The following is a 21,737-nucleotide window of genomic DNA, read 5'->3' on the forward strand; positions in this document are numbered from 1 at the left end:
TCTGATCTATAAATTCAGTTAACAGAGATAAAACATATTTTTGATTGAGCAGTTATGAAACACTCTTTTTGTAGAAAATGCAAGTGGAGATTCGGAGCGCTTAGAGGTTTATAGTGGAAAAAGGAATGTCTTCAAATATAAACTACAGAGAATCATTCGGTGAAACTTCTTTCTGATCTGTGCATTCAGCTAACAGAGTTAAACCATACTTTTGATTGAGCAGATCTGAACACTCTTTCTGTTGAAAATGCAACTGGACATTTGGAGCGCTAAGAGCGTAGTAGTGGAAAAAGGAATATATTCAAATATAAACTACACAGAAGCATTCTGTGAAACTTCTTTCTGATCTGAGCATACAGCTAACAGAGTTAAACCATACTTTTGATTGAGCAGTTTTGAAACACTCTGTCTGTAGAAAATGCAACTGGACATTCGTAGCGCTAAGTGGGTAATAGTGGAAAAGAGAATATGTTCAAATATAAACTACACAGAAGCATTGTATGAAAATTCTTTCTGTTCTGTGCATTCAACTAACAGAGTTGAACCTTACTTTTGATTGAGCCGTTCTGAAACACTCTTTCTGTAGAAACTGCAATTGGACATTCTGAGCGCTAAGAGGCCTATATTGGGAAAAAGAATGTCTACAAATAAAAACTACACAGAAGAATTGTGTGAAACTTCTTTCTGTTCTGTTTGTTCAACTAAAAGAGTTGAACCTTAGTTTTGATTGAGCCGTTCTGAAACACTCTTTCTGTAGAAAATGCAAGTGGAGATTCGGAGCGCTAAGAGGGTAATAGTGGAAAAAGGAATGTCTCCAAATATAAACTACACAGAATCATTCTGTGAAACTTCTTTCTGATCTGTGCATTCAGCTAACAGAGTTAAACCATACTTTTGATTGAGCAGATCTGAACACTCTTTCTGTAGAAAATGCAACTGGACATTTGGAGCGCTAAGAGATTAGTAGTGGAAAAAGGAATATATTCAAATATAAACTACACAGAAGCATTCTGTGAAACTTCTTTCTGATCTGAGCATTCAGCTAACAGAGTTAAACCATACTTTTGATTGAGCAGTTTTGAAACACTCTGTCTGTAGAAAATGCAACTGGACATTCGTAGCGCTAAGTGGGTAATAGTGGAAAAAAGAATATGTTCAAATATAAACTACACAGAAGCATTTTATGAAACTTCTTTCTGTTCTGTGCATTCAACTAACAGAGTTGAACCTTACTTTTGATTGAGCCTTTCTGAAACACTCTTTCTGTAGAATCTGCAATTGGACATTCTGAGCGCTAAGAGGCCTTATTGGGAAAAATAATATCTTCAAATAAAAACTACACAGAAGCATTGTGTGAAACTTATTTCTGATATGTTCATTAAGCTAACAGAGTTAAACCATACTTTTGATTGCGCAGTTCTGAACACTCTTTCTGTAGAAAATGCAAGTGGACATTCGGAGCGCTAAGAGGGTAATAGTGGAAAAAGGAATATATGCAAATATAAACTACACAGTAGCATTCTGTGAAAATACTTTCTGTTCTGTGCATTCAACTAACAGAGTTGAACCTTACTTTTGATTGAGCCGTTCTGAAACACTTTTTCTGTAGAAACTGCAATTGGACATGCTAAGCGCTAAGAGGCCTACATTGGGAAAAAGAATATCTTCAAATAAAAACTACACAGATGCATTCTGTGAAACTTATTTCTGATCTGTAAATTCAGTTAACAGAGATAAAACATATTTTTGATTGAGCAGTTATGAAACACTCTTTTTGTAGAAAATGCAAGTGGAGATTCGGAGCGCTAAGAGGGTAATAGTGGAAAAAGGAATGTCTTCAAATATAAACTACACAGAATCATTCGGTGAAACTTCTTTCTGATCTGTGCATTCAGCTAACAGAGTTAAACCATACTTTTGATTGAGCAGATCTGAACACTCTTTCTGTTGAAAATGCAACTGGACATTTGGAGCGCTAAGAGCGTAGTAGTGGAAAAAGGAATATATTCAAATATAAACTACACAGAAGCATTCTGTGAAACTTCTTTCTGATCTGAGCATACAGCTAACAGAGTTAAACCATACATTTGATTGAGCAGTTTTGAAACACTCTGTCTGTAGAAAATGCAACTGGACATTCGTAGCGCTAAGTGGGTAATAGTGGAAAAGAGAATATGTTCAAATATAAACTACACAGAAGCATTGTATGAAACTTCTTTCTGTTCTGTGCATTCAACTAACAGAGTTGAACCTTACTTTTGATTGAGCCGTTCTGAAACACTCTTTCTGTAGAAACTGCAATTGGACATTCTGAGCACTAAGAGGCCTATATTGGGAAAAAGAATGTCTACAAATAAAAACTACACAGAAGAATTGTGTGAAACTTCTTTCTGTTCTGTTTGTTCAACTAAAAGATTTGAACCTTAGTTTTGATTGAGCCGTTCTGAAACACTCTTTCTGTAGAAAATGCAAGTGGAGATTCGGAGCACTAAGAGGGTAATAGTGGAAAAAGGAATGCCTCCAAATATAAACTACACAGAATCATTCTGTGAAACTTCTTTCTGATCTGTGCATTCAGCTAACAGAGTTAAAACATACTTTTGATTGAGCAGATCTGAACACTCTTTCTGTAGAAAATGCAACTGGACATTTGGAGCGCTAAGAGAGTAGTAGTGGAAAAAGGAATATATTCAAATATAAACTACACAGAAGCATTCTGTGAAACTTCTTTCTGATCTCAGCATTCAGCTAACAGAGTTAAACCATACATTTGATTGAGCAGTTTTGAAACACTCTGTCTGTAGAAAATGCAACTGGACATTCGTAGCGCTAAGTGGGTAATAGTGGAAAAGAGAATATGTTCAAATATAAACTACACAGAAGCATTGTATGAAACTTCTTTCTGTTCTGTGCATTCAACTAACAGAGTTGAACCTTACTTTTGATTGAGCCGTTCTGAAACACTCTTTCTGTAGAAACTGCAATTGGACATTCTGAGCGCTAAGAGGCCTATATTGGGAAAAAGAATGTCTACAAATAAAAACTACACAGAAGAATTGTGTGAAACTTCTTTCTGTTCTGTTTGTTCAACTAAAAGATTTGAACCTTAGTTTTGATTGAGCCGTTCTGAAACACTCTTTCTGTAGAAAATGCAAGTGGAGATTCGGAGCACTAAGAGGGTAATAGTGGAAAAAGGAATGTCTCCAAATATAAACTACACAGAATCATTCTGTGAAACTTCTTTCTGATCTGTGCATTCAGCTAACAGAGTTAAAACATACTTTTGATTGAGCAGATCTGAACACTCTTTCTGTAGAAAATGCAACTGGACATTTGGAGCGCTAAGAGAGTAGTAGTGGAAAAAGGAATATATTCAAATATAAACTACACAGAAGCATTCTGTGAAACTTCTTTCTGATCTCAGCATTCAGCTAACAGAGTTAAACCATACTTTTGATTGAGCAGTTTGAAACACTCTGTCTGTAGAAAATGCAACTGGACATTCGTAGCGCTAAGTGGGTAATAGTGGAAAAAAGAGTATCTTCAAATATAAACTACACAGAAGCATTGTATGAAACTTCTTTCTGTTCTGTGCATTCAACTAACAGAGTTGAACCTTACTATTGATTGAGCCTTTCTGAAACACTCTTTCTGTAGAAACTGCAATTGGACATTCTGAGCGCTAAGAGGCCTCTATTGGGAAAAATAATATCTTCAAATAAAAACTACACAGAAGCATTGTGTGAAACTTATTTCTGATATGTTCATTAAGCTAACAGAGTTAAACCATACTTTTGATTGCGCAGTTCTGAACACTCTTTCTGTAGAAATTGCAAGTGGACATTCGGAGCGCTAAGAGGGTAATAGTGGAAAAAGGAATATATTCAAACATAAACTACACAGTAGCATTCTGTGAAAATTCTTTCTGTTCTGTGCATTCAACTAACAGAGTTGAACCTTACTTTTGATTGAGCCGTTCTGAAACACTCTTTCTGTAGAAACTGCAATTGGACATGCTAAGCACTAAGAGTCCTACATTGGGAAAAAGAATATCTTCAAATAAAAACTACACAGATGCATTCTGGGAAACTTATTTCTGATCTGTAATTTCATTTAACAGAGATAAAACATATTTTTGATTGAGCAGTTATGAAACACTCTTTTTGTAGAAAATGCAAGTGGAGATTGGGAGCGCTAAGAGGGTGATAGTGGAAAAAGGAATGTCTTCAAATATAAACTACACAGAATCATTCGGTGAAACTTCTTTCTGATCTGTGCATTCAGCTAACAGAGTTAAAACATACTTTTGATTGAGCAGATCTGAACACTCTTTCTGTAGAAAATGCAACTGGACTTTTGGAGCGCTAAGAGCGTAGTAGTGGAAAAAGGAATATATTCAAATATAAACTACACAGAAGCATTCTGTGAAACTACTTTCTGATCTGAGCATTCAGCTAACAGAGTTAAACCATACTTTTGATTGAGCAGTTTTGAAACACTCTGTCTGTAGAAAATGCAACTGGACATTCGTAGCGCTAAGTGGGTAATAGTGGAAAAAAGAATATGTTCAAATATAAACTACACAGAAGCATTGTATGAAACTTCTTTCTGTTCTGTGCATTCAACTAACAGAGTTGAACCTTACTTTTGATTGAGCCGTTCTGAAACACTCTTTCTGTAGAAACTGCAATTGGACATTCTGAGAGCTAAGAGGCCTATATTGGGAAAAAGAATGTCTACAAATAAAAACTACACAGAAGAATTGTGTGAAACTTCTTTCTGTTCTGTTTGTTCAACTAAAAGATTTGAACCTTAGTTTTGATAGAGCCGTTCTGAAACACTCTTTCTGTAGAAAATGCAAGTGGAGATTCGGAGCACTAAGAGGGTAATAGTGGAAAAAGGAATGTCTCCAAATATAAACTACACAGAGTCATTCTGTGAAACTTCTTTCTGATCTGTGCATTCAGCTAACAGAGTTAAAACATACTTTTGATTGAGCAGATCTGAACACTCTTTCTGTAGAAAATGCAACTGGACATTTGGAGCGCTAAGAGAGTAGTAGTGGAAAAAGGAATATATTCAAATATAAACTACACAGAAGCATTCTGTGAAACTTCTTTCTGATCTCAGCATTCAGCTAACAGAGTTAAACCATACTTTTGATTGAGCAGTTTGAAACACTCTGTCTGTAGAAAATGCAACTGGACAATCGTAGCGCTAAGTGGGTAATAGTGGAAAAAAGAGTATGTTCAAATATAAACTACACAGAAGCATTGTATGAAACTTCTTTCTGTTCTGTGCATTCAACTAACAGAGTTGAACCTTACTTTTGATTGAGCCTTTCTGAAACACTCTTTCTGTAGAAACTGCAATTGGACATTCTGAGCGCTAAGAGGCCTCTATTGGGAAAAATAATATCTTCAAATAAAAACTACACAGAAGCATTGTGTGAAACTTATTTCTGATATGTTCATTAAGCTAACAGAATTAAACCATACTTTTGATTGCGCAGTTCTGAACACTCTTTCTGTAGAAAATGCAAGTGGACATTCGGAGCGCTAAGAGGGTAATAGTGGAAAAAGGAATATATTCAAATATAAACTACACAGTAGCATTCTGTGAAAATTCTTTCTGTTCTGTGCATTCAACTAACAGTGTTGTACCTTACTTTTGATTGAGCCGTTCTGAAACACTCTTTCTGTAGAAACTGCAATTGGACATGCTAAGCGCTAAGAGGCCTACATTGGGAAAAAGAATATCTTCAAATAAAAACTACACAGATGCATTCTGTGAAAGTTATTTCTGATCTATAAATTCAGTTAACAGAGATAAAACATATTTTTGATTGAGCAGTTATGAAACACTCTTTTTGTAGAAAATGCAAGTGGAGATTCGGAGCGCTAAGAGGGTAATAGTGGAAAAAGGAATGTCTTCAAATATAAACTACACAGAATCATTCGGTGAAACTTCTTTCTGATCTGTGCATTCAGCTAACAGAGTTAAAAAATACTTTTGATTGAGCAGATCTGAACACTCTTTCTGTTGAAAATGCAACTGGACCTTTGGAGCGCTAAGAGCGTAGTAGTGGAAAAAGGAATATATTCAAATATAAACTACACAGAAGCATTCTGTGAAACTTCTTTCTGATCTGAGCATTCAGCTAACAGAGTTAAACCATACTTTTGATTGAGCAGTTTTGAAACACTCTGTCTGTAGAAAATGCAACTGGACATTCGTAGCGCTAAGTGGGTAATAGTGGAAAAGAGAATATGTTCAAATATAAACTACACAGAAGCATTGTATGAAACTTCTTTCTGTTCTGTGCATTCAACTAACAGAGTTGAACCTTACTTTTGATTGAGCCGTTCTGAAACACTCTTTCTGTAGAAACTGCAATTGGACATTCTGAGCGCTAAGAGGCCTATATTGGGAAAAAGAATGTCTACAAATAAAAACTACACAGAAGAATTGTGTGAAACTTCTTTCTGTTCTGTTTGTTCAACTAAAAGAGTTGAACCTTAGTTTTGATAGAGCCGTTCTGAAACACTCTTTATGTAGAAAATGCAAGTGGAGATTCGGAGCGCTAAGAGGGTAATAGTGGAAAAAGGAATGTCTCCAAATATAAACTACACAGAATCATTCTGTGAAACTTCTTTCTGATCTGTGCATTCAGCTAACAGAGTTAAACCATACTTTTGATTGAGAAGATCTGAACACTCTTTCTGTAGAAAATGCAACTGGACATTTGGAGCGCTAAGAGAGTAGTAGTGGAAAAAGGAATATATTCAAATATAAACTACACAGAAGCATTCTGTGAAACTTCTTTCTGATCTGAGCATTCAGCTAACAGAGTTAAACCATACTTTTGATTGAGCAGTTTTGAAACACTCTGTCTGTAGAAAATGCAACTGGACATTCGTAGCGCTAAGTGGGTAATAGTGGAAAAAAGAGTATCTTCAAATATAAACTACACAGAAGCATTGTATGAAACTTCTTTCTGTTCTGTGCATTCAACTAACAGAGTTGAACCTTACTATTGATTGAGCCTTTCTGAAACACTCTTTCTGTAGAAACTGCAATTGGACATTCTGAGCGCTAAGAGGCCTCTATTGGGAAAAATAATATCTTCAAATAAAAACTACACAGAAGCATTGTGTGAAACTTATTTCTGATATGTTCATTAAGCTAACAGAGTTAAACCATACTTTTGATTGCGCAGTTCTGAACACTCTTTCTGTAGAAATTGCAAGTGGACATTCGGAGCGCTAAGAGGGTAATAGTGGAAAAAGGAATATATTCAAACATAAACTACACAGTAGCATTCTGTGAAAATTCTTTCTGTTCTGTGCATTCAACTAACAGAGTTGAACCTTACTTTTGATTGAGCCGTTCTGAAACACTCTTTCTGTAGAAACTGCAATTGGACATGCTAAGCACTAAGAGTCCTACATTGGGAAAAAGAATATCTTCAAATAAAAACTACACAGATGCATTCTGGGAAACTTATTTCTGATCTGTAATTTCATTTAACAGAGATAAAACATATTTTTGATTGAGCAGTTATGAAACACTCTTTTTGTAGAAAATGCAAGTGGAGATTGGGAGCGCTAAGAGGGTGATAGTGGAAAAAGGAATGTCTTCAAATATAAACTACACAGAATCATTCGGTGAAACTTCTTTCTGATCTGTGCATTCAGCTAACAGAGTTAAAACATACTTTTGATTGAGCAGATCTGAACACTCTTTCTGTAGAAAATGCAACTGGACTTTTGGAGCGCTAAGAGCGTAGTAGTGGAAAAAGGAATATATTCAAATATAAACTACACAGAAGCATTCTGTGAAACTACTTTCTGATCTGAGCATTCAGCTAACAGAGTTAAACCATACTTTTGATTGAGCAGTTTTGAAACACTCTGTCTGTAGAAAATGCAACTGGACATTCGTAGCGCTAAGTGGGTAATAGTGGAAAAAAGAATATGTTCAAATATAAACTACACAGAAGCATTGTATGAAACTTCTTTCTGTTCTGTGCATTCAACTAACAGAGTTGAACCTTACTTTTGATTGAGCCGTTCTGAAACACTCTTTCTGTAGAAACTGCAATTGGACATTCTGAGAGCTAAGAGGCCTATATTGGGAAAAAGAATGTCTACAAATAAAAACTACACAGAAGAATTGTGTGAAACTTCTTTCTGTTCTGTTTGTTCAACTAAAAGATTTGAACCTTAGTTTTGATAGAGCCGTTCTGAAACACTCTTTCTGTAGAAAATGCAAGTGGAGATTCGGAGCACTAAGAGGGTAATAGTGGAAAAAGGAATGTCTCCAAATATAAACTACACAGAGTCATTCTGTGAAACTTCTTTCTGATCTGTGCATTCAGCTAACAGAGTTAAAACATACTTTTGATTGAGCAGATCTGAACACTCTTTCTGTAGAAAATGCAACTGGACATTTGGAGCGCTAAGAGAGTAGTAGTGGAAAAAGGAATATATTCAAATATAAACTACACAGAAGCATTCTGTGAAACTTCTTTCTGATCTCAGCATTCAGCTAACAGAGTTAAACCATACTTTTGATTGAGCAGTTTGAAACACTCTGTCTGTAGAAAATGCAACTGGACAATCGTAGCGCTAAGTGGGTAATAGTGGAAAAAAGAGTATGTTCAAATATAAACTACACAGAAGCATTGTATGAAACTTCTTTCTGTTCTGTGCATTCAACTAACAGAGTTGAACCTTACTTTTGATTGAGCCTTTCTGAAACACTCTTTCTGTAGAAACTGCAATTGGACATTCTGAGCGCTAAGAGGCCTCTATTGGGAAAAATAATATCTTCAAATAAAAACTACACAGAAGCATTGTGTGAAACTTATTTCTGATATGTTCATTAAGCTAACAGAATTAAACCATACTTTTGATTGCGCAGTTCTGAACACTCTTTCTGTAGAAAATGCAAGTGGACATTCGGAGCGCTAAGAGGGTAATAGTGGAAAAAGGAATATATTCAAATATAAACTACACAGTAGCATTCTGTGAAAATTCTTTCTGTTCTGTGCATTCAACTAACAGTGTTGTACCTTACTTTTGATTGAGCCGTTCTGAAACACTCTTTCTGTAGAAACTGCAATTGGACATGCTAAGCGCTAAGAGGCCTACATTGGGAAAAAGAATATCTTCAAATAAAAACTACACAGATGCATTCTGTGAAAGTTATTTCTGATCTATAAATTCAGTTAACAGAGATAAAACATATTTTTGATTGAGCAGTTATGAAACACTCTTTTTGTAGAAAATGCAAGTGGAGATTCGGAGCGCTAAGAGGGTAATAGTGGAAAAAGGAATGTCTTCAAATATAAACTACACAGAATCATTCGGTGAAACTTCTTTCTGATCTGTGCATTCAGCTAACAGAGTTAAAAAATACTTTTGATTGAGCAGATCTGAACACTCTTTCTGTTGAAAATGCAACTGGACCTTTGGAGCGCTAAGAGCGTAGTAGTGGAAAAAGGAATATATTCAAATATAAACTACACAGAAGCATTCTGTGAAACTTCTTTCTGATCTGAGCATTCAGCTAACAGAGTTAAACCATACTTTTGATTGAGCAGTTTTGAAACACTCTGTCTGTAGAAAATGCAACTGGACATTCGTAGCGCTAAGTGGGTAATAGTGGAAAAGAGAATATGTTCAAATATAAACTACACAGAAGCATTGTATGAAACTTCTTTCTGTTCTGTGCATTCAACTAACAGAGTTGAACCTTACTTTTGATTGAGCCGTTCTGAAACACTCTTTCTGTAGAAACTGCAATTGGACATTCTGAGCGCTAAGAGGCCTATATTGGGAAAAAGAATGTCTACAAATAAAAACTACACAGAAGAATTGTGTGAAACTTCTTTCTGTTCTGTTTGTTCAACTAAAAGAGTTGAACCTTAGTTTTGATAGAGCCGTTCTGAAACACTCTTTATGTAGAAAATGCAAGTGGAGATTCGGAGCGCTAAGAGGGTAATAGTGGAAAAAGGAATGTCTCCAAATATAAACTACACAGAATCATTCTGTGAAACTTCTTTCTGATCTGTGCATTCAGCTAACAGAGTTAAACCATACTTTTGATTGAGAAGATCTGAACACTCTTTCTGTAGAAAATGCAACTGGACATTTGGAGCGCTAAGAGAGTAGTAGTGGAAAAAGGAATATATTCAAATATAAACTACACAGAAGCATTCTGTGAAACTTCTTTCTGATCTGAGCATTCAGCTAACAGAGTTAAACCATACTTTTGATTGAGCAGTTTTGAAACACTCTGTCTGTAGAAAATGCAACTGGACATTCGTAGCGCTAAGTGGGTAATAGTGGAAAAAAGAGTATCTTCAAATATAAACTACACAGAAGCATTGTATGAAACTTCTTTCTGTTCTGTGCATTCAACTAACAGAGTTGAACCTTACTATTGATTGAGCCTTTCTGAAACACTCTTTCTGTAGAAACTGCAATTGGACATTCTGAGCGCTAAGAGGCCTCTATTGGGAAAAATAATATCTTCAAATAAAAACTACACAGAAGCATTGTGTGAAACTTATTTCTGATATGTTCATTAAGCTAACAGAGTTAAACCATACTTTTGATTGCGCAGTTCTGAACACTCTTTCTGTAGAAATTGCAAGTGGACATTCGGAGCGCTAAGAGGGTAATAGTGGAAAAAGGAATATATTCAAACATAAACTACACAGTAGCATTCTGTGAAAATTCTTTCTGTTCTGTGCATTCAACTAACAGAGTTGAACCTTACTTTTGATTGAGCCGTTCTGAAACACTCTTTCTGTAGAAACTGCAATTGGACATGCTAAGCACTAAGAGTCCTACATTGGGAAAAAGAATATCTTCAAATAAAAACTACACAGATGCATTCTGGGAAACTTATTTCTGATCTGTAATTTCATTTAACAGAGATAAAACATATTTTTGATTGAGCAGTTATGAAACACTCTTTTTGTAGAAAATGCAAGTGGAGATTGGGAGCGCTAAGAGGGTGATAGTGGAAAAAGGAATGTCTTCAAATATAAACTACACAGAATCATTCGGTGAAACTTCTTTCTGATCTGTGCATTCAGCTAACAGAGTTAAAACATACTTTTGATTGAGCAGATCTGAACACTCTTTCTGTAGAAAATGCAACTGGACTTTTGGAGCGCTAAGAGCGTAGTAGTGGAAAAAGGAATATATTCAAATATAAACTACACAGAAGCATTCTGTGAAACTACTTTCTGATCTGAGCATTCAGCTAACAGAGTTAAACCATACTTTTGATTGAGCAGTTTTGAAACACTCTGTCTGTAGAAAATGCAACTGGACATTCGTAGCGCTAAGTGGGTAATAGTGGAAAAAAGAATATGTTCAAATATAAACTACACAGAAGCATTGTATGAAACTTCTTTCTGTTCTGTGCATTCAACTAACAGAGTTGAACCTTACTTTTGATTGAGCCGTTCTGAAACACTCTTTCTGTAGAAACTGCAATTGGACATTCTGAGAGCTAAGAGGCCTATATTGGGAAAAAGAATGTCTACAAATAAAAACTACACAGAAGAATTGTGTGAAACTTCTTTCTGTTCTGTTTGTTCAACTAAAAGATTTGAACCTTAGTTTTGATAGAGCCGTTCTGAAACACTCTTTCTGTAGAAAATGCAAGTGGAGATTCGGAGCACTAAGAGGGTAATAGTGGAAAAAGGAATGTCTCCAAATATAAACTACACAGAGTCATTCTGTGAAACTTCTTTCTGATCTGTGCATTCAGCTAACAGAGTTAAAACATACTTTTGATTGAGCAGATCTGAACACTCTTTCTGTAGAAAATGCAACTGGACATTTGGAGCGCTAAGAGAGTAGTAGTGGAAAAAGGAATATATTCAAATATAAACTACACAGAAGCATTCTGTGAAACTTCTTTCTGATCTCAGCATTCAGCTAACAGAGTTAAACCATACTTTTGATTGAGCAGTTTGAAACACTCTGTCTGTAGAAAATGCAACTGGACAATCGTAGCGCTAAGTGGGTAATAGTGGAAAAAAGAGTATGTTCAAATATAAACTACACAGAAGCATTGTATGAAACTTCTTTCTGTTCTGTGCATTCAACTAACAGAGTTGAACCTTACTTTTGATTGAGCCTTTCTGAAACACTCTTTCTGTAGAAACTGCAATTGGACATTCTGAGCGCTAAGAGGCCTCTATTGGGAAAAATAATATCTTCAAATAAAAACTACACAGAAGCATTGTGTGAAACTTATTTCTGATATGTTCATTAAGCTAACAGAATTAAACCATACTTTTGATTGCGCAGTTCTGAACACTCTTTCTGTAGAAAATGCAAGTGGACATTCGGAGCGCTAAGAGGGTAATAGTGGAAAAAGGAATATATTCAAATATAAACTACACAGTAGCATTCTGTGAAAATTCTTTCTGTTCTGTGCATTCAACTAACAGTGTTGTACCTTACTTTTGATTGAGCCGTTCTGAAACACTCTTTCTGTAGAAACTGCAATTGGACATGCTAAGCGCTAAGAGGCCTACATTGGGAAAAAGAATATCTTCAAATAAAAACTACACAGATGCATTCTGTGAAAGTTATTTCTGATCTATAAATTCAGTTAACAGAGATAAAACATATTTTTGATTGAGCAGTTATGAAACACTCTTTTTGTAGAAAATGCAAGTGGAGATTCGGAGCGCTAAGAGGGTAATAGTGGAAAAAGGAATGTCTTCAAATATAAACTACACAGAATCATTCGGTGAAACTTCTTTCTGATCTGTGCATTCAGCTAACAGAGTTAAAAAATACTTTTGATTGAGCAGATCTGAACACTCTTTCTGTTGAAAATGCAACTGGACCTTTGGAGCGCTAAGAGCGTAGTAGTGGAAAAAGGAATATATTCAAATATAAACTACACAGAAGCATTCTGTGAAACTTCTTTCTGATCTGAGCATTCAGCTAACAGAGTTAAACCATACTTTTGATTGAGCAGTTTTGAAACACTCTGTCTGTAGAAAATGCAACTGGACATTCGTAGCACTAAGTGGGTAATAGTGGAAAAGAGAATATGTTCAAATATAAACTACACAGAAGCATTGTATGAAACTTCTTTCTGTTCTGTGCATTCAACTAACAGAGTTGAACCTTACTTTTGATTGAGCCGTTCTGAAACACTCTTTCTGTAGAAACTGCAATTGGACATTCTGAGCGCTAAGAGGCCTATATTGGGAAAAAGAATGTCTACAAATAAAAACTACACAGAAGAATTGTGTGAAACTTCTTTCTGTTCTGTTTGTTCAACTAAAGGAGTTGAACCTTAGTTTTGATAGAGCCGTTCTGAAACACTCTTTATGTAGAAAATGCAAGTGGAGATTCGGAGCGCTAAGAGGGTAATAGTGGAAAAAGGAATGTCTCCAAATATAAACTACACAGAATCATTCTGTGAAACTTCTTTCTGATCTGTGCATTCAGCTAACAGAGTTAAACCATACTTTTGATTGAGCAGATCTGAACACTCTTTCTGTAGAAAATGCAACTGGACATTTGGAGCGCTAAGAGAGTAGTAGTGGAAAAAGGAATATATTCAAATATAAACTACACAGAAGCATTCTGTGAAACTTCTTTCTGATCTGAGCATTCAGCTAACAGAGTTAAACCATACTTTTGATTGAGCAGTTTTGAAACACTCTGTCTGTAGAAAATGCAACTGGACATTCGTAGCGCTAAGTGGGTAATAGTGGAAAAAAGAATATGTTCAAATATAAACTACACAGAAGCATTGTATGAAACTTCTTTCTGTTCTGTGCATTCAACTAACAGAGTTGAACCTTACTTTTGATTGAGCCTTTCTGAAACACTCTTTCTGTAGAAACTGCAATTGGACATTCTGAGCGCTAAGAGGCCTCTATTGGGAAAAATAATATCTTCAAATAAAAACTACACAGAAGCATTGTGTGAAACTTATTTCTGATATGTTCATTAAGCTAACAGAATTAAACCATACTTTTGATTGCGCAGTTCTGAACACTCTTTCTGTAGAAAATGCAAGTGGACATTCGGAGCGCTAAGAGGGTAATAGTGGAAAAAGGAATATATTCAAATATAAACTACACAGTAGCATTCTGTGAAAATTCTTTCTGTTCTGTGCATTCAACTAACAGAGTTGTACCTTACTTTTGATTGAGCCGTTCTGAAACACTCTTTCTGTAGAAACTGCAATTGGACATGCTAAGCGCTAAGAGGCCTACATTGGGAAAAAGAATATCTTCAAATAAAAACTACACAGATGCATTCTGTGAAACTTATTTCTGATCTATAAATTCAGTTAACAGAGATAAAACATATTTTTGATTGAGCAGTTATGAAACACTCTTTTTGTAGAAAATGCAAGTGGAGATTCGGAGCGCTTAGAGGTTTATAGTGGAAAAAGGAATGTCTTCAAATATAAACTACAGAGAATCATTCGGTGAAACTTCTTTCTGATCTGTGCATTCAGCTAACAGAGTTAAACCATACTTTTGATTGAGCAGATCTGAACACTCTTTCTGTTGAAAATGCAACTGGACATTTGGAGCGCTAAGAGCGTAGTAGTGGAAAAAGGAATATATTCAAATATAAACTACACAGAAGCATTCTGTGAAACTTCTTTCTGATCTGAGCATACAGCTAACAGAGTTAAACCATACTTTTGATTGAGCAGTTTTGAAACACTCTGTCTGTAGAAAATGCAACTGGACATTCGTAGCGCTAAGTGGGTAATAGTGGAAAAGAGAATATGTTCAAATATAAACTACACAGAAGCATTGTATGAAAATTCTTTCTGTTCTGTGCATTCAACTAACAGAGTTGAACCTTACTTTTGATTGAGCCGTTCTGAAACACTCTTTCTGTAGAAACTGCAATTGGACATTCTGAGCGCTAAGAGGCCTATATTGGGAAAAAGAATGTCTACAAATAAAAACTACACAGAAGAATTGTGTGAAACTTCTTTCTGTTCTGTTTGTTCAACTAAAAGAGTTGAACCTTAGTTTTGATTGAGCCGTTCTGAAACACTCTTTCTGTAGAAAATGCAAGTGGAGATTCGGAGCGCTAAGAGGGTAATAGTGGAAAAAGGAATGTCTCCAAATATAAACTACACAGAATCATTCTGTGAAACTTCTTTCTGATCTGTGCATTCAGCTAACAGAGTTAAACCATACTTTTGGTTGAGCAGATCTGAACACTCTTTCTGTAGAAAATGCAACTGGACATTTGGAGCGCTAAGAGATTAGTAGTGGAAAAAGGAATATATTCAAATATAAACTACACAGAAGCATTCTGTGAAACTTCTTTCTGATCTGAGCATTCAGCTAACAGAGTTAAACCATACTTTTGATTGAGCAGTTTTGAAACACTCTGTCTGTATAAAATGCAACTGGACATACGTAGCGCTAAGTGGGTAATAGTGGAAAAAAGAATATGTTCAAATATAAACTACACAGAAGCATTTTATGAAACTTCTTTCTGTTCTGTGCATTCAACTAACAGAGTTGAACCTTACTTTTGATTGAGCCTTTCTGAAACACTCTTTCTGTAGAATCTGCAATTGGACATTCTGAGCGCTAAGAGGCCTTATTGGGAAAAATAATATCTTCAAATAAAAACTACACAGAAGCATTGTGTGAAACTTATTTCTGATATGTTCATTAAGCTAACAGAGTTAAACCATACTTTTGATTGCGCAGTTCTGAACACTCTTTCTGTAGAAAATGCAAGTGGACATTCGGAGCGCTAAGAGGGTAATTGTGGAAAAAGGAATATATTCAAATATAAACTACACAGTAGCATTCTGTGAAAATTCTTTCTGTTCTGTGCATTCAACTAACAGAGTTGAACCTTACTTTTTATTGAGCCGTTCTGAAACACTCTTTCTGTAGAAACTGCAATTGGACATGTTAAGTGCTAAGAGGCCTACATTGGGAAAAAGAATATCTTCAAATAAAAACGACACAGATGCATTCTGTGAAACTTATTTCTGATCTGTAAATTCAGTTAACAGAGATAAAACATATTTTTGATTGAGCAGTTATGAAACACTCTTTTTGTAGAAAATGCAAGTGGAGATTCGGAGCGCTAAGAGGGTAATAGTGGAAAAAGGAATGTCTTCAAATATAAACTACACAGAATAATTCAGTGAAACTTCTTTCTGATCTGTGCATTCAGCTAACAGAGTTAAACCATACTTTTGATTGAGCAGATCTGAACACTCTTTCTGTTGAAAATGCAACTGGACATTTGGAGCGCTAAGAGCGTATTAGTGGAAAAAGGAATATATTCATATATAAACTACACAGAAGCATACTGTGAAACTTCTTTGTGATCTGAGCATTCAGCTAACAGAGTTAAACCATACTTTTGATTGAGCAGTTTTGAAACACTCTGTCTGTAGAAAATGCAACTGGACATTCGTAGCGCTAAGTGGGTAATAGTGGAAAAAAGAATATGTTCAAATATAAACTACACAGAAGCATTGTATGAAACTTCTTTCTGTTCTGTGCATTCAACTAACAGAGTTGAACCTTACTTTTGATTGAGCCGTTCTGAAACACTCTTTCTGTAGAAACTGCAATTGGACATTCTGAGCGCTAAGAGGCCTATATTGGGAAAAAGAATGTCTACAAATAAAAACTACACAGAAGAATTGTGTGAAACTTCTTTCTGTTCTGTTTGTTCAACTAAAGAGTTGAACCTTAGTTTTGATTGTGCCGTTCGGAAACACTCTTTCTGTAGAAAATGCAAGTGGAGATTCGGAGCGCTAAGAGGGTAATACTGGAAAAAGGAATGTCTCCAAATATAAACTACACAGAATCATTCTGTGAAACTTCTTTCTGATCTGTGCATTCAGCTAACAGAGTTAAACCATACTTTTGATTGAGCAGATCTGAACACTCTTTCTGTAGAAAATGCAACTGGACATTTGGAGCGCTAAGAGAGTAGTAGTGGAAAAAGGAATATATTCAAACATAAACTACACAGAAGCATTCTGTGAAACTTCTTTCTGAACTGAGCATTCAGCTAACAGAGTTAAACCATAGTTTTGATTGAGCAGTTTTGAAACACTCTGTCTGTAGAAAATGCAACTGGACATTCGTAGCGCTAAGTGGGTAATAGTGGAAAAAAGAATATGTTCAAATATAAACTACACAGAAGCATTGTATGAAACTTCTTTCTGTTCTGTGCATTCAACTAACAGAGTTGAACCTTACTTTTGATTGAGCCTTTCTGAAACACTCTTTCTGTAGAAACTGCAATTGGACATTCTGAGCGCTAAGAGGCCTCTATTGGGAAAAATAATATCTTCAAATAAAAACTACACAGAAGCATTGTGTGAAACTTATTTCTGATATGTTCATTAAGCTAACAGAGTTAAACCATACTTTTGATTGCACAGTTCTGAACACTCTTTCTATAGAAAATGCAAGTGGACATTCGGAGCACTAAGAGGGTAATAGTGGAAAAAGGAATATATGCAAATATAAACTACACAGTAGCATTCTGTGAAAATACTTTCTGTTCTGTGCATTCAACTAACAGAGTTGAACCTTACTTTTGATTGAGCCGTTCTGAAACACTTTTTCTGTAGAAACTGCAATTGGACATGCTAAGCGCTAAGAGGCCTACATTGGGAAAAAGAATATCTTCAAATAAAAACTACACAGATGCATTCTGTGAAACTTATTTCTGATCTGTAAATTCAGTTAACAGAGATAAAACATATTTTTGATTGAGCAGTTATGAAACACCCTTTTTGTAGAAAATGCAAGTGGAGATTCGGAGCGCTAAGTGGGTAATAGTGGAAAAAGGAATGTCTTCAAATATAAACTACACAGAATCATTCGGTGAAACTTCTTTCTGATCTGTGCATTCAGCTAACAGAGTTAAACCATACTTTTGATTGAGCAGATCTGAACACTCTTTCTGTTGAAAATGCAACTGGACATTTGTAGCGCTAAGAGCGTAGTAGTGGAAAAAGGAATATATTCAAATATAAACTACACAGAAGCATTCTGTGAAACTTCTTTCTGATCTGAGCATACAGCTAACAGAGTTAAACCATACATTTGATTGAGCAGTTTTGAAACACTCTGTCTGTAGAAAATGCAACTGGACATTCGTAGCGCTAAGTGGGTAATAGTGGAAAAGAGAATATGTTCAAATATAAACTACACAGAAGCATTGTATGAAACTTCTTTCTGTTCTGTGCATTCAACTAACAGATTTGAACCTTACTTTTGATTGAGCCGTTCTGAAACACTCTTTCTGTAGAAACTGCAATTGGACATTCTGAGCGCTAAGAGGCCTATATTGGGAAAAAGAATGTCTACAAATAAAAACTACACAGAAGAATTGTGTGAAACTTCTTTCTGTTCTGTTTGTTCAGCTAAAAGAGTTGAACCTTAGTTTTGATTGAGCCGTTCTGAAACACTCTTTCTGTAGAAAATGCAAGTGGAGATTCGGAGCGCTAAGAGGGTAATAGTGGAAAAAGGAATGTCTCCAAATATAAACTACACAGAATCATTCTGTGAAACTTCTTTCTGATCTGTGCATTCAGCTAACAGAGTTAAACCATACTTTTGATTGAGCAGATCTGAACACCCTTTCTGTAGAAAATGCAACTGGACATTTGGAGCGCTAAGAGTGTAGTAGTGGAAAAAGGAATATATTCAAATATAAACTACACAGAAGCATTCTGTGAAACTTCTTTCTGATCTGAGCATTCAGCTAACAGAGTTAAACCATACTTTTGATTGAGCAGTTTTGAAACACTCTGTCTGTAGAAAATGCAACTGGACATTCGTAGCGCTAAGTGGGTAATAGTGGAAAAAAGAATATGTTCAAATATAAACTACACAGAAGCATTGTATGAAACTTCTTTCTGTTCTGTGCATTCAACTAACAGAGTTGAACCTTACTTTTGATTGAGCCTTTCTGAAACACTCTTTCTGTAGAAACTGCAATTGGACATTCTGAGCGCTAAGAGGCCTCTATTGGGAAAAATAATATCTTCAAATAAAAACTACACAGAAGCATTGTGTGAAACTTATTTCTGATATGTTCATTAAGCTAACAGAGTTAAACCATACTTTTGATTGCGCAGTTCTGAACACTCTTTCTGTAGAAAATGCAAGTGGACATTCGGAGCGCTAAGAGGGTAATAGTGGAAAAAGGAATATATTCAAATATAATCTACAAAGTAGCATTCTGTGAAAATTCTTTCTGTTCTGTGCATTCAACTAACAGAGTTGAACCTTACTTTTGATTGAGCCGTTCTGAAACACTCTTTCTGTAGAAACTGCAATTGGACATGCTAAGCGCTAAGAGGCCTACATTGGGAAAAAGAATATCTTCAAATAAAAACTACACAGATGCATTCTGTGAAACTTATTTCTGATCTATAAATTCAGTTAACAGAGATAAAACATATTTTTGATTGAGCAGTTATGAAACACTCTTTTTGTAGAAAATGCAAGTGGAGATTCGGAGCGCTTAGAGGTTTATAGTGGAAAAAGGAATGTCTTCAAATATAAACTACAGAGAATCATTCGGTGAAACTTCTTTCTGATCTGTGCATTCAGCTAACAGAGTTAAACCATACTTTTGATTGAGCAGATCTGAACACTCTTTCTGTTGAAAATGCAACTGGACATTTGGAGCGCTAAGAGCGTAGTAGTGGAAAAAGGAATATATTCAAATATAAACTACACAGAAGCATTCTGTGAAACTTCTTTCTGATCTGAGCATACAGCTAACAGAGTTAAACCATACTTTTGATTGAGCAGTTTTGAAACACTCTGTCTGTAGAAAATGCAACTGGACATTCGTAGCGCTAAGTGGGTAATAGTGGAAAAGAGAATATGTTCAAATATAAACTACACAGAAGCATTGTATGAAAATTCTTTCTGTTCTGTGCATTCAACTAACAGAGTTGAACCTTACTTTTGATTGAGCCGTTCTGAAACACTCTTTCTGTAGAAACTGCAATTGGACATTCTGAGCGCTAAGAGGCCTATATTGGGAAAAAGAATGTCTACAAATAAAAACTACACAGAAGAATTGTGTGAAACTTCTTTCTGTTCTGTTTGTTCAACTAAAAGAGTTGAACCTTAGTTTTGATTGAGCCGTTCTGAAACACTCTTTCTGTAGAAAATGCAAGTGGAGATTCGGAGCGCTAAGAGGGTAATAGTGGAAAAAGGAATGTCTCCAAATATAAACTACACAGAATCATTCTGTGAAACTTCTTTCTGATCTGTGCATTCAGCTAACAGAGTTAAACCATACTTTTGGTTGAGCAGATCTGAACACTCTTTCTGTAGAAAATGCAACTGGACATTTGGAGCGCTAAGAGATTAGTAGTGGAAAAAGGAATATATTCAAATATAAACTACACAGAAGCATTCTGTGAAACTTCTTTCTGATCTGAGCATTCAGCTAACAGAGTTAAACCATACTTTTGATTGAGCAGTTTTGAAACACTCTGTCTGTATAAAATGCAACTGGACATACGTAGCGCTAAGTGGGTAATAGTGGAAAAAAGAATATGTTCAAATATAAACTACACAGAAGCATTTTATGAAACTTCTTTCTGTTCTGTGCATTCAACTAACAGAGTTGAACCTTACTTTTGATTGAGCCTTTCTGAAACACTCTTTCTGTAGAATCTGCAATTGGACATTCTGAGCGCTAAGAGGCCTTATTGGGAAAAATAATATCTTCAAATAAAAACTACACAGAAGCATTGTGTGAAACTTATTTCTGATATGTTCATTAAGCTAACAGAGTTAAACCATACTTTTGATTGCGCAGTTCTGAACACTCTTTCTGTAGAAAATGCAAGTGGACATTCGGAGCGCTAAGAGGGTAATTGTGGAAAAAGGAATATATTCAAATATAAACTACACAGTAGCATTCTGTGAAAATTCTTTCTGTTCTGTGCATTCAACTAACAGAGTTGAACCTTACTTTTTATTGAGCCGTTCTGAAACACTCTTTCTGTAGAAACTGCAATTGGACATGTTAAGTGCTAAGAGGCCTACATTGGGAAAAAGAATATCTTCAAATAAAAACGACACAGATGCATTCTGTGAAACTTATTTCTGATCTGTAAATTCAGTTAACAGAGATAAAACATATTTTTGATTGAGCAGTTATGAAACACTCTTTTTGTAGAAAATGCAAGTGGAGATTCGGAGCGCTAAGAGGGTAATAGTGGAAAAAGGAATGTCTTCAAATATAAACTACACAGAATAATTCAGTGAAACTTCTTTCTGATCTGTGCATTCAGGTAACAGAGTTAAACCATACTTTTGATTGAGCAGATCTGAACACTCTTTCTGTTGAAAATGCAACTGGACATTTGGAGCGCTAAGAGCGTATTAGTGGAAAAAGGAATATATTCATATATAAACTACACAGAAGCATACTGTGAAACTTCTTTGTGATCTGAGCATTCAGCTAACAGAGTTAAACCATACTTTTGATTGAGCAGTTTTGAAACACTCTGTCTGTAGAAAATGCAACTGGACATTCGTAGCGCTAAGTGGGTAATAGTGGAAAAAAGAATATGTTCAAATATAAACTACACAGAAGCATTGTATGAAACTTCTTTCTGTTCTGTGCATTCAACTAACAGAGTTGAACCTTACTTTTGATTGAGCCGTTCTGAAACACTCT

Source organism: Symphalangus syndactylus, chromosome 6 (genome assembly GCF_028878055.3).
Source record: "Symphalangus syndactylus isolate Jambi chromosome 6, NHGRI_mSymSyn1-v2.1_pri, whole genome shotgun sequence".
Lineage (NCBI taxonomy): Eukaryota > Metazoa > Chordata > Mammalia > Primates > Hylobatidae > Symphalangus > Symphalangus syndactylus.